Source organism: Sus scrofa, chromosome 14, assembly GCF_054392235.1.
Source record: "Sus scrofa isolate SSC_HxYL_T2T_F1_AM1 chromosome 14, Sscrofa_HxYL_maternal_Yorkshire_Landrace_v2.0, whole genome shotgun sequence".
Classification (NCBI taxonomy): domain Eukaryota; kingdom Metazoa; phylum Chordata; class Mammalia; order Artiodactyla; family Suidae; genus Sus; species Sus scrofa.
In genome coordinates this window covers 1,743,094-1,757,806 of record NC_139396.1, presented here as the reverse complement: position 1 = coordinate 1,757,806, position 14,713 = coordinate 1,743,094, and positions in this window count along the sequence as shown.

Genomic DNA, 14,713 nt, shown 5'->3' with positions numbered 1-14,713 from the left:
TTCTATTCTGTTCTATTCTATTCTATTCTATTCTATTCTATTCTATTCCATTCTATTCTATTCTGTTCTGTTTTGTTCTGTTATATTCTATTCTATTCTATTCTATTCTATTCTATTTTATTCTATTCTAATCTATTTTATGCTATTCCATTCTATTCTATTCTATTCTGTTACATTCTATTCTATTCTGTTCTGTTCTCTTGTATTCTATTCTATTCTGTTTTGTTTTGGTCTGTTCTATTCTGTTCTATTCTATTCTATTCTATTCTGTTCTATTCAATTCTATTCTATTCTGTTCTGTTGTATTCTATTCTATTCTATTCTATTGTATTCTATTCCGTTACATTCTGTTCTGTTCTGTTCTATTCTCTTCTCTTCTATTCTATTCTGTTCTATTCTATTCTATTCGGTTCTGTCCTGTTCTACTCTATTCTATTCTGTTCGGTTCTGTTCTGTTCTGTTCTGTTCTATTCTGTTCTATTCTATTCTATTCTGTTCTGTTCTGTTCTGTTCTGTTCTATTCTATTCTATTCTGTTCTATTCTATTGTATTCTGTTCTATTCTACACTATTCTATTCTGTTCAATACTATTCTATTCTATTATATTCTGTTCTATTCTATTCTATTTTGTTAGATTCAATTCTGTTCTGTTCTGATCTATTCTATTCTATTCTATTATATTCTATTCTAATCTGTTCTACTCTGTTCTATTCGATTCTATTCTGTTCTGTTCTGTTCTGTTCTATTCTATTCTATTCGTTTCTATTCTATTCTATTCTATTCTATTCTATTCTGTTCTGTTCTATTCTATTCTATTCTATTCTATTCTATTCTATTCTATTCTATTCTGTTCTATACTATTCTATTTTTTTCTATTCTATTATATTGTATTCTGTTCTATTGTATTCTATTCTGTTCTGTTCTGTTCTGCTCTGTTCTATTCTTTTCTATTCTACTCTATTCTATTCTATTCTACTCTATTCTGTTCTGTTCTGTTCTATTCTGTTCTATTCTATTCTATTCTATTCTATTCTGTTCTATTCTATTCTATTCTATTCTATTCTGTTCTGTTCTATTCTATTCTATTCTATTGTATTCTATTCCGTTACATTCTATTCTGTTCTATTCTATTCCATTCTATTCTGTTCTGTTCTATTCGATTCTATTCTATTCTATTCTATTCTATTCCGTTACATTCTATTCTGTTGTATTCTATTCCATTCTATTCTGTTCCATTCTCTTCTATTCTGTTCTATTCTCTTGTATTCTATTCTATTCTAATCTATTCTGTTCTATTCTAGTCTACTCTATTCTGTTTTGTTCTATTCTATTCTATTCTGTTCTGTTCTATTCTGTTCTATTCTATTCTATTCTATTCTGTTCTGTTCTATTCTATTCAATTCTGTTCTACTCTATTCTGTTTTGTTCTATTCTATTCTATTCTGTTCTGTTCTGTTCTGTTCTATTCTATTCTATTCTATTCTGTTCTGTTCTATTCTATTCTATTCTATTCTATTCTATTCTATTCTATTCTATTCTATTCTATTCTGTTCTGTTCTATTCTATTCTATTGTATTCTATTCCGTTACATTCTATTCTGTTCTATTCTATTCCATTCTATTCTGTTCTGTTCTATTCGATTCTATTCTATTCTATTCTATTCTATTCCGTTACATTCTATTCTGTTGTATTCTATTCCATTCTATTCTGTTCCATTCTCTTCTATTCTGTTCTATTCTCTTGTATTCTATTCTATTCTAATCTATTCTGTTCTATTCTAGTCTACTCTATTCTGTTTTGTTCTATTCTATTCTATTCTGTTCTGTTCTATTCTGTTCTATTCTATTCTATTCTATTCTGTTCTGTTCTATTCTATTCTATTCTGTTCTTTTCTACTCTATTCTATTCTGTTCTGTTTTATTCAATTCTATTCTGTTCTATTCTATTCTGTTCTGTTCTATTCTATTCTATCCTATTCTATTCTATTCTATTCTATTCCATTCTTTTCTGTTCTATTCTGTTCTATTCTATTCTATTCTATTCTATTCAATTCTATTCTATTCTGTTCTGTTGTATTCTATTCTATTCTATTGTATTCTATTCCGTTACATTCTGTTCTGTTCTATTCTATTCTATTCTGTTCTATTCTCTTCTATTCTGTTCTATTCTGCTGTATTCTATTTTATTCTATTCTCTTATGTTCTATTCTAATCTATTCTATTCTATTCTATTCTATTCTATTCTATTCTGTTCTATTCTATTTTATTCTATTCTGTTCTGTTCTATTCTATTCTATTCTATTCTATTCTATTCTATTCCGTTACATTCTATTCTGTTCTATTCTATTCCATTCTATTCTATTCTGTTCTATTCTATTCTATTCTATTCTATTCTATTCCGTTACATTCTATTCTGTTCTATACTATTCCATTCTATTCTGTTCTATTCTCTTCTATTCTGTTCTATTCTGTTGTATTCTATTCTATTCTATTCTATTCTGTTCTATTCTATTCTATTCTATTCTATTCTGTTCTGTTCTATTCTATTCAATTCTGTTCTACTCTATTCTGTTTTGTTCTATTCTATTCTATTCTGTTCTGTTCTGTTCTGTTCTGTTCTATTCTATTCTATTCCATTCTGTTCTGTTCTATTCTATTCTATTCTGTTCTATTCTATTCTATTCTATTCTGTTCTGTTTTATTCAATTCTATTCTGTTCTATTCTATTCTGTTCTGTTCTATTCTATTCTATTCTATTCTATTCTATTCTATTCTATTCTGTTCTGTTTTGTTCTGTTCTATTCTATTCTATTCTATTCTATTCTATTCTGTCTGTTCTATTCTATTCTATTCTGTTCTGTTTTATTCAATTCTATTCTGTTCTATTCTATTCTGTTCTGTACCTTTCTATTCTATTCTATTCTATTCTATTTATTTCTATTCTATTCTATTCTATTCTATTCTATTCTATTCTATTCCATTCTATTCTGTTATTCTGTTCTATTCTATTCTATTCTATTCTGTTCTATTCAATTCTATTCTATTCTGTTGTGTTGTATTCTATTCTATTCTATTGCATTCTATTCCGTTACATTCTGTTCTGTTCTCTTCTATTTTATTGTATTCTGTTCTGTCCTCTTCTTTTCTGTTCTATTCTGTTGTATTCCATTCTATTCTATTCTCTTATGTTCTATTCTATTCTGTTCTGTTCTATTCTATTCAATTCTGTTCTGTTCGATTCTGTTCTGTTCTATTCTATTCTATTCTGTTCTGTTCTATTCTATTCTGTTCTATTCTGTTGTATTCTATTCTATTCTATTCTCTTATGTTCTATTCTACTCTATTCTATTCTGTTCTGTTCTATTCTATTCAATTCTGTTCTGTTCGATTCTGTTCTGTTCTATTCTATTCTATTCTGTTCTGTTTTATTCTATTCTATTCTATTCTCTTCTGTTCTATTCTATTCTATTCTATTCTGTTCTGTTCTGTTCTGTTCTGTTCTATTCTATTCTGTTCGATTCTATTCTGTTCCGTTCTATTCTATTCTATTCTGTTCGATTCTATTCTGTTCTGTTCTGTTCTATTCTATTCTATTCTATTCTATTCCGTTCTGTTCTATTCTGTTCTATTCTATTCTATTCTATTCTATTCCATTCTATTCTATTCTGTTCTGTTTTGTTCTGTTATATTCTATTCTATTCTATTCTATTTTATGCTATTCCATTCTATTCTGTTCTATTCTGTTATATTCTATTCTATTCTGTTCTGTTCTGTTGTATTCTATTCTATTCTGTTTTGTTTTGTTCTGTTCTATTCTGTTCTATTCTATTCTATTCTATTCTATTCTATTCTATTCTATTCAATTCTATTCTATTCTGTTCTGTTGTATTCTATTCTATTCTATTGTATTCTATTCCGTTACATTCTTTTCTGTTCTATTCTATTCTATTCTGTTCTATTCTCTTCTATTCTGTTCTATTCTGCTGTATTCTATTCTATTCTATTCTATTCTATTCTATTCTGTTCTGTTCTATTCAATTCAATTCTGTTCTGTTCTATTCTATTCTATTCTGTTCTGTTCTATTCTGTTCTGTTCTATTCTATTCTATTCTGTTCTGTTCTATTCTATTCTATTCTATTCTATTCTATTCTATTCTATTCTATTCTATTCTGTTCTATTCTATTCTATTACATTCTGTTCTATTCTATTATATTCTATTATATTCTGTTCTGTTCTGTTCTATTCTCTTCTGTTCTATTCTATTCTGTTCTATTCTATACTATTCTGTTCTGTTGTGTTCTGTTCTGTTCTATTCTGTTCTATATTATTCTATTGTATTCTATTCCGTTACATTCTATTCTGTTCTATTCTATTCTATTCTGTTCTGTTCTATTCTATTTTATTCTATTGTATTCTATTCCGTTACATTCTATTTTGTTCTATTCTATTCCATTCTATTCTGTTCTATTCTCTTCTATTCTGTTCTATTCTGTTTTATTCTATTCTATTCTATTCTCTTCTGTTCTATTCTTTTCTATTCTATTCTGTTCTGTTCTATTCTATTCAATTCTGTTCTACTCTATTCTGTTCTGTTCTATTCTATTCTATTCTATTCTGTTCTGTTCTATTCTGTTCTGTTCTATTCTATTCTATTCTGTTCTGTTCTATTCTATTCTATTCTGTACTGTTTTATTCAATTCTATTCTGTTCTGTTCTATTCTGTTCTGTTCTTTTCTATTCTATTCTATTCTATTCTATTTTTTTCTATTCTAATATATTCTATTCTATTTTATTCTATTCCATTCTATTCTGTTATTCTGTTCTATTCTGTTCTATTCTATTCTGTTCTATTCAATTCTATTCTATTCTGTTGTGTTGTATTCTATTCTATTCTATTGCATTCTATTCCGTTACATTCTGTTCTGTTCTCTTCTATTCTATTCTATTCTGTTCTGTCCTCTTCTTTTCTCTTCTATTCTGTTGTATTCTATTCTATTCTATTCTCTTATGTTCTATTCTATTCTGTTCTGTTCTATTCTATTCTGTTCTGTTCTATTCTATTCTATTCTATTCTATTCTGTTCTATTCTATTCTGTTCTGTTTTGTTCTGTTCTATTCTATTCTATTCTGTTAGATTCAATTCTGTTCTGTTCTGATCTATTCTATTCTATTCTATTATATTCTATTCTAATCTGTTCTACTCTGTTCTATTCGATTCTATTCTGTTCCGTTCTGTTCTGTTCTATTCTATTCTATTCGTTTCTATTCTATTCTATTCTATTCTATTCTATTCTATTCTATTCTATTCTATTCTATTCTGTTCTGTTCAATTCTATTCTATTCTATTCTATTCTATTCTGTTCTATACTATTCTATTTTTTTCTATTCTATTATATTGTATTCTGTTCTATTGTATTCTATTCTGTTCTGTTCTGTTCTGCTCTGTTCTATTCATTTCTATTCTACTCTATTCTATTCTATTCTACTCTATTCTGTTCTGTTCTGTTCTATTCTGTTCTATTCTATTCTATTCTATTCTATTCTATTCTGTTCTATTCTATTCTACTCTGATCTCTTCTATTCTGTTCTGTTCTATCCTATTCTATTCTATTCAATTCTGTTCTACTCTATTCTGCTCTGTTCTATTCTATTCTGTTCTATTCTATTCTAATCTATTCTATTCTATTCTATTCTATTCTGTTCTATTCTATTCTGTTCTGTTTTGTTCTGTTCTATTCTATTCTATTCTGTTAGATTCAATTCTGTTCTGTTCTGATCTATTCTATTCTATTCTATTATATTCTATTCTAATCTGTTCTACTCTGTTCTATTCGATTCTATTCTGTTCCGTTCTGTTCTGTTCTATTCTATTCTATTCGTTTCTATTCTATTCTATTCTATTCTATTCTATTCTATTCTATTCTGTTCTGTTCAATTCTATTCTATTCTATTCTATTCTATTCTGTTCTATACTATTCTATTTTTTTCTATTCTATTATATTGTATTCTGTTCTATTGTATTCTATTCTGTTCTGTTTTGTTCTGCTCTGTTCTATTCTTTTCTATTCTACTCTATTCTATTCTATTCTACTCTATTCTGTTCTGTTCTGTTCTATTCTGTTCTATTCTATTCTATTCTATTCTATTCTATTCTATTCTATTCTGTTCTATTCTATTCCATTCTATTCTGTTCTGTTCTATTCGATTCTATTCTATTCTATTCTATTCTATTCTATTCCGTTACATTCTATTCTGTTGTATTCTATTCCATTCTATTCTGTTCCATTCTCTTCTATTCTGTTCTATTCTCTTGTATTCTATTCTATTCTAATTTATTCTGTTCTATTCTAGTCTACTCTATTCTGTTTTGTTCTATTCTATTCTATTCTGTTCTGCTCTATTCTGTTCTAATCTATTCTATTCTATTCTGTTCTGTTCTATTCTATTCTATTCTGTTCTTTTCTACTCTATTCTATTCTGTTCTGTTTTATTCAATTCTATTCTGTTCTATTCTATTCTGTTCTGTTCTATTCTATTCTATTCTATTCTACTCTATTCTATTCTATTCCATTCTATTCTGTTCTATTCTGTTCTATTCTATTCTATTCTATTCTATTCAATTCAATTCTATTCTATTCTGTTCTGTTGTATTCTATTCTATTCTATTGTATTCTATTCCTTTACATTATGTTCTGTTCTATTCTATTCTATTCTGTTCTATTCTCTTCTATTCTGTTCTATTCTGCTGTATTCTATTCTATTCTATTCTCTTATGTTCTATTCTAATCTATTCTATTCTATTCTATTCTATTCTATTCTGTTCTATTCTATTCTATTCTATTCTTTTCTGTTCTATTCTATTCTATTCTATTCTATTCTATTCTATTCCGTTACATTCTATTCTGTTCTATTCTATTCCATTCTATTCTGTTCTGTTCTATTCTATTCTATTCTATTCTATTCTATTCTATTCTATTCCGTTACATTCTATTCTGTTCTATTCTATTCCATTCTATTCTGTGCTATTCTCTTCTATTCTGTTCTATTCTGTTGTATTCTATTCTATTCTATTCTATTCTGTTCTATTCTATTCTATTCTATTCTGTTCTGTTCTATTCTATTCAATTCTGTTCTACTCTATTCTGTTTTGTTCTATTGTATTCTATTCTGTTCTGTTCTGTTCTGTTCTATTCTAATCTATTCTATTCTATTCTATTCTATTCTATTCTATTCTGTTCTATTCTATTCCATTCTATTCTGTGCTATTCTCTTCTATTCTATTCTATTCTGTTCTTTTCTATTCTATTCTATTCTGTTCTGTTTTATTCAATTCTATTCTGTTCTATTCTATTCTGTTCTGTTCTATTCTATTCTATTCTATTCTATTCTATTCTATTCTGTTTTGTTCTGTTCTATTCTATTCTATTCTGTTCTATTCTCTTCTATTCTGTTCTATTCTGCTGTATTCTATTCTTTTCTATTCTATTCTGTTCTGTTCTATTCAATTCTGTTCTACTCTATTCTGTTTTGTTCTATTCTATTCTATTCTGTTCTGTTCTGATCTGTTCTATTCTATTCTATTCTGTTCTATTCTATTCTATTCTATTCTGTTCTGTTCTATTCTGTTCAATTCTGTTCTACTCTATTCTGTTTTGTTCTATTCTATTCTATTCTGTTTGTTCTATTCTATTCTGTTTTGTTCTGTTCTGTTCTATTCTATTCTATTCTGTTCTGTTCTATTCTATTCTATTCTGTTCTTTTCTATTCTATTCTATTCTGTTCTGTTTTATTTAATTCTATTCTGTTCTATTCTATTCTGTTCTGTTCTATTCTATTCTATTCTATTCTATTCTATTCTATTCTATTCTATTCTATTCCGTTCCATTCTATTCTGTTCTATTCTATTCCATTCTATTCTGTTCTATTATCTTCTATTCTGTTCTGTTCTGTTCTGTTCTATTCTATTCTATTCGTTTCTATTCTATTCTATTCTATTCTCTTCTATTCTATTCTGTTCTGTTCTATTCTATTCTATTCTATTCTATTCTATTCTCTTCTATACTATTCTATTCTATCTATTCTATTCTATTCTATTCTAATCTATTGTATTCTATTCTGTTCTGTTCTGTTCTGCTCTGTTCTATTCATTCTATTCTATTCTTTTCTATTCTATTCTATTCTATTCTACGCTATTCTGTTATGTTCTGTTCTATTCTGTTCTATTCTATTCTATTCTATTCTGTTCTGTTCTATTCTATTCTATTCTATTATGTTCTGTTCTATTCTATTCTATTCTCTTGTATTCTATTCCGTTACATTCTATTCTGTTCTATTCTATTCCATTCTATTCAGTTCTGTTCTATTCTATTCTATTCTATTTTATTCTATTCTATTCTATTCTATTCTATTCCGTTACATTCTATTCTGTTCTATTCTATTCCATTCTATTCTGTTCTATTCTCTTCTATTCTGTTCTATTCTGTTGTATTCTATTCTATTCTATTCTATTCTGTTCTATTCTATTCTATTCTATTCTGTTCTGTTCTATTCTATTCAAATCTCTTCTACTCTATTCTGTTTTGTTCTATTCTATAGTATTCTGTTCTGTTCTATTCTGTTCTTTTCTATTCTATTCTATTCTGTTCTGTTCTATTCTATTCTATTCTGTTCTTTTCTATTCTAATCTATTCTGTTCTGTTTTATTCAATTATATTCTGTTGTATTCTATTCTGTACTCTTCTATTCTATTCTATTCTATTCTATTCTATTCTATTCTATTCTATTCTATTCTATTCTATTTTATTCTATTCCATTCTATTCTGTTCTATTCTGTTCTATTCTATTCTATTCTATTCTATTCTATTCTATTCTATTCTGTTCTGTTGTATTCTATTCTATTCTATTGTATTCTATTCCGTTACATTCTTTTCTGTTCTATTCTATTCTATTCTGTTCTATTCTCTTCTATTCTGTTCTATTCTGCTGTATTCTATTCTCTTATGTTCTATTCTATTCTATTCTATTCTGTTCTGTTCTATTCAATTCAATTCTGTTCTGTTCTATTCTATTCTATTCTGTTCTGTTCTATTCTGTTCTGTTCTATTCTATTCTATTCTGTTCTATTCTATTCTATTCTATTCTATTCTAGTCTGTTCTATTCTATTCTATTATATTCTGTTCTATTCTGTTTTAATCTATTCTATTCTATACTCTTCTGTTCTATTCTTTTCTATTCTATTCTGTTCTGTGCTATTCTATTCAATTCTGTTCTACTCTATTCTGTTCTGTTCTATTCTATTCTATTCTATTCTGTTCTGTTCTATTCTGTTCTGTTCTATTCTATTCTATTCTGTCTGTTCTATTCTATTCTATTCTGTTCTGTTTTATTCAATTCTATTCTGTTCTATTCTATTCTGTTCTGTTCTTTTCTATTCTATTCTATTCTATTCTATTTTTTTCTATTCTATTATATTCTATTCTATTTTATTCTATTCCATTCTATTCTGTTATTCTGTTCTATTCTATTCTATTCTATTCTGTTCTATTCAATTCTATTCTATTCTGTTGTGTTTTATTCTATTCTATTCTATTGCATTCTATTCCGTTACATTCTGTTCTGTTCTCTTCTATTTTATTCTATTCTGTTCTGTCCTCTTCTTTTCTGTTCTATTCTGTTGTATTCTATTCTATTCTATTCTCTTATGTTCTATTCTATTCTGTTCTGTTCTATTCTATTCAATTCTGTTCTGTTCGATTCTGTTCAGTTCTATTCTATTCTATTCTGTTCTGTTCTATTCTATTCTGTTCTATTCTGTTGTATTCTATTCAATTCTATTCTCTTATGTTCTATTCTACTCTATTCTATTCTGTTCTGTTCTATTCTATTCAATTCTGTTCTGTTCGATTCTGTTCTGTTCTATTCTATTCTATTCTGTTCTGTTTTATTCTATTCTATTCTATTCTCTTCTGTTCTATTCTATTCTATTCTATTCTGATCTATTCTATTCTATTCTATTCTATTCTGTTCTGTTCTGTTCTGTTCTATTCTATTCTATTCTGTTCGATTCTATTCTGTTCCGTTCTATTCTATTCTATTCTGTTCGATTCTATTCTGTTCTGTTCTGTTCTATTCTATTCTATTCTATTCTATTCCGTTCTGTTCTATTCTGTTCTATTCTATTCTATTCTATTCTATTCCATTCTATTCTATTCTGTTCTGTTTTGTTCTGTTATATTCTATTCTATTCTATTCTATTCTATTTTATTCTATTCTATTTTATGCTATTCCATTCTATTCTGTTCTATTCTGTTATATTCTATTCTATTCTGTTCTGTTCTGTTGTATTCTATTCTATTCTGTTTTGTTTTGTTCTGTTCTATTCTGTTCTATTCTATTCTATTCTATTCTATTCAATTCTATTCTATTCTGTTCTGTTGTATTCTATTCTATTCTATTGTATTCTATTCCGTTACATTCTTTTCTGTTCTATTCTATTCTATTCTGTTCTATTCTCTTCTATTCTGTTCTATTCTGCTGTATTCTATTCTATTCTATTCTCTTATGTTCTATTCTATTCTATTCTATTCTATTCTATTCTATTCTATTCTATTCTATTCTATTCTATTCTGTTCTGTTCTATTCAATTCAATTCTGTTCTTTTCTATTCTATTCTATTCTGTTCTATTCTATTCTGTTCTGTTCTATTCTATTCTATTCTGTTCTGTTCTATTCTATTCTATTCTATTCTATTCTATTCTATTCTATTCTATTCTGTTCTTTTCTATTCTATTACATTCTGTTCTATTCTATTATATTCTATTATATTCTGTTCTGTTCTGTTCTATTCTCTTCTGTTCTATTCTATTCTATTCTATTCTTTTCTGTTCTATTCTATTCTGTTCTATTCTATTCTGTTCTATTCTATACTATTCTGTTCTGTTGTGTTCTGTTCTGTTCTATTCTGTTCTATATTATTCTATTGTATTCTATTCCGTTACATTCTATTCTGTTCTATTCTATTCTATTCTGTTCTGTTCTATTCTATTTTATTCTATTGTATTCTATTCCGTTACATTCTATTCTGTTCTATTCTATTCCATTCTATTCTGTTCTATTCTCTTCTATTCTGTTCTATTCTGTTTTATTCTATTCTATTCTATTCTCTTCTGTTCTATTCTTTTCTATTCTATTCTGTTCTGTTCTATTCCATTCAATTCTGTGCTACTCTATTCTGTTCTGTTCTATTCTATTCTATTCTATTCTGTTCTTTTCTATTCTATTCTATTCTGTTCTGTTTTATTCAATTCTATTCTGTTCTATTCTATTCTGCTCTGTTCCATTCTATTCTATTCTATTCTATTCTATTCTATTCTATTCTGTTTTGTTCTGTTCTATTCTATTCTATTCTGTTCTATTCTCTTCTATTCTGTTCTATTCTGTTGTATTCTATTCTTTTCTATTCTATTCTGTTCTATTCTATTCTATTCTATTCTGTTCTGTTCTATTCAATTCTGTTCTACTCTATTCTGTTTTGTTCTATTCTATTCTATTCTGTTCTGTTCTGATCTGTTCTATTCTATTCTATTCTGTTCTATTCTATTCTATTCTATTCTGTTCTGTTCTATTCTGTTCAATTCTGTTCTACTCTATTCTGTTTTGTTCTATTCTATTCTATTCTGTTTGTTCTATTCTATTCTGTTTTGTTCTGTTCTGTTCTATTCTATTCTATTCTGTTCTGTTCTATTCTATTCTATTCTGTTCTTTTCTATTCTATTCTATTTTGTTCTGTTTTATTCAATTCTATTCTGTTCTATTCTATTCTGTTCTGTTCTATTCTATTCTATTCTATTCTATTCTATTCTATTCTATTCTATTCCGTTACATTCTATTCTGTTCTATTCTATTCCATTCTATTCTGTTCTATTATCTTCTATTCTGTTCTGTTCTGTTCTGTTCTATTCTAGTCTATTCGTTTCTATTCTATTCTATTCTATTCTCTTCTATTCTATTCTGTTCTGTTCTATTCTATTCTATTCTATTCTATTCTATTCTATTCTATTCTCTTCTATACTATTCTATTCTATCTATTCTATTCTATTCTATTCTAATCTATTGTATTCTATTCTGTTCTGTTCTGTTCTGCTCTGTTCTATTCTATTCTATTCTATTCTTTTCTATTCTATTCTATTCTATTCTACGCTATTCTGTTATGTTCTGTTCTATTCTGTTCTATTCTATTCTATTCTATTCTGTTCTGTTCTATTCTATTCTATTCTATTATGTTCTGTTCTATTCTATTCTATTCTCTTGTATTCTATTCCGTTACATTCTATTCTGTTCTATTCTATTCCATTCTATTCTGTTCTGTTCTATTCTATTCTATTCTATTTTATTCTATTCTATTCTATTCTATTCCGTTACATTCTATTCTGTTCTATTCTATTCCATTCTATTCTGTTCTATTCTCTTCTATTCTGTTCTATTCTGTTGTATTCTATTCTATTCTATTCTATTCTGTTCTATTCTATTCTATTCTATTCTGTTCTGTTCTATTCTATTCAAATCTCTTCTACTCTATTCTGTTTTGTTCTATTCTATAGTATTCTGTTCTGTTCTATTCTGTTCTGTTCTATTCTATTCTATTCTGTTCTGTTCTATTCTATTCTATTCTGTTCTTTTCTATTCTAATCTATTCTGTTCTGTTTTATTCAATTATATTCTGTTGTATTCTATTCTGTTCTCTTCTATTCTATTCTATTCTATTCTATTCTATTCTATTCTATTCTATTCTATTCTATGTTATTCTATTCCATTCTATTCTGTTCTATTCTGTTCTATTCTATTCTATTCTATTCTATTCTATTCTATTCTATTCTATTCTATTCTGTTCTGTTGTATTCTATTCTATTCTATTGTATTCTATTCCGTTACATTCTTTTCTGTTCTATTCTATTCTATTTTGTTCTATTCTCTTCTATTCTGTTCTATTCTGCTGTATTCTATTCTATTCTATTCTCTTATGTTCTATTCTATTCTATTCTATTCTGTTCTGTTCTATTCAATTCAATTCTGTTCTGTTCTATTCTATTCTATTCTGTTCTGTTCTATTCTGTTCTGTTCTATTCTATTCTATTCTGTTCTGTTCTATTCTATTCTGTTCTATTCTATTCTATTCTATTCTATTCTATTCTGTTCTATTCTATTCTATTATATTCTGTTCTATTCTCTTCTATTCTGTTCTATTCTGTTTTAATCTATTCTATTCTATTCTCTTCTGTTCTATTCCTTTCTATTCTATTCTGTTCTGTTCTATTCTATTCTATTCTGTTCTTTTCTATTCTATTCTATTCTGTTCTGTTTTATTCAATTCTATTCTGTTCTATTCTATTCTGTTCTGTTCTATTCTATTCTATTCTATTCTATTCTATTCTATTCTATTCTATTCTATTCTATTCTATTCCGTTACATTCTATTCTGTTCTATTCTATTCCATTCTATTCTGTTCTATTATATTCTATTCTGTTCTGTTCTGTTCTGTTCTATTCTATTCTATTCGTTTCTATTCTATTCTATTCTATTCTCTTCTATTCTATTCTGTTCTGTTCTATTCTATTCTATTCTATTCTATTCTATTCTATTCATTTCTATTCTCTTCTATACTATTCTATTCTATCTATTCTATTCTATTCTATTCTAATCTATTGTATTCTATTCTGTTCTGTTCTGTTCTGCTCTGTTCTATTCTATTCTATTCTATTCTATTCTACGCTATTCTGTTATGTTCTGTTCTATTCTGTTCTATTCTATTCAATTCTATTCTGTTCTGTTCTATTCTATTCTATTCTATTCTGTTCTGTTCTATTCTATTCTATTCTCTTGTATTCTATTCCGTTACATTCTATTCTGTTCTATTCTATTCCATTCTATTCTGTTCTGTTCTATTCTATTCTATTCTATTTTATTCTATTCTATTCTATTCTATTCCGTTACATTCTATTCTGTTCTATTCTATTCCATTCTATTCTGTTCTATTCTCTTCTATTCTGTTCTATTCTGTTGTATTCTATTCTATTCTATTCTATTCTGTTCTATTCTATTCTATTCTATTCTGTTCTGTTCTATTCTATTCAAATCTCTTCTACTCTATTCTGTTTTGTTCTATTCTATAGTATTCTGTTCTGTTCTATTCTGTTCTGTTCTATTCTATTCTATTCTGTTCTGTTCTATTCTATTCTATTCTGTTCTTTTCTATTCTAATCTATTCTGTTCTGTTTTATTCAATTATATTCTGTTGTATTCTATTCTGTTCTCTTCTATTCTATTCTATTCTATTCTATTTTATTCTATTCCATTCTATTCTGTTCTATTCTGTTCTATTCTATTCTATTCTATTCTATTCTATTCTATTCTATTCTGTTCTGTTGTATTCTATTCTATTCTATTGTATTCTATTCCGTTACATTCTTTTCTGTTCTATTCTATTCTATTCTGTTCTATTCTCTTCTATTCTGTTCTATTCTGCTGTATTCTATTCTATTCTATTCTCTTATGTTCTATTCTATTCTATTCTATTCTGTTCTGTTCTATTCAATTCAATTCTGTTCTGTTCTATTCTATTCTATTCTGTTCTGTTCTATTCTGTTCTGTTCTATTCTATTCTATTCTGTTCTGTTCTATTCTATTCTGTTCTATTCTATTCTATTCTATTCTATT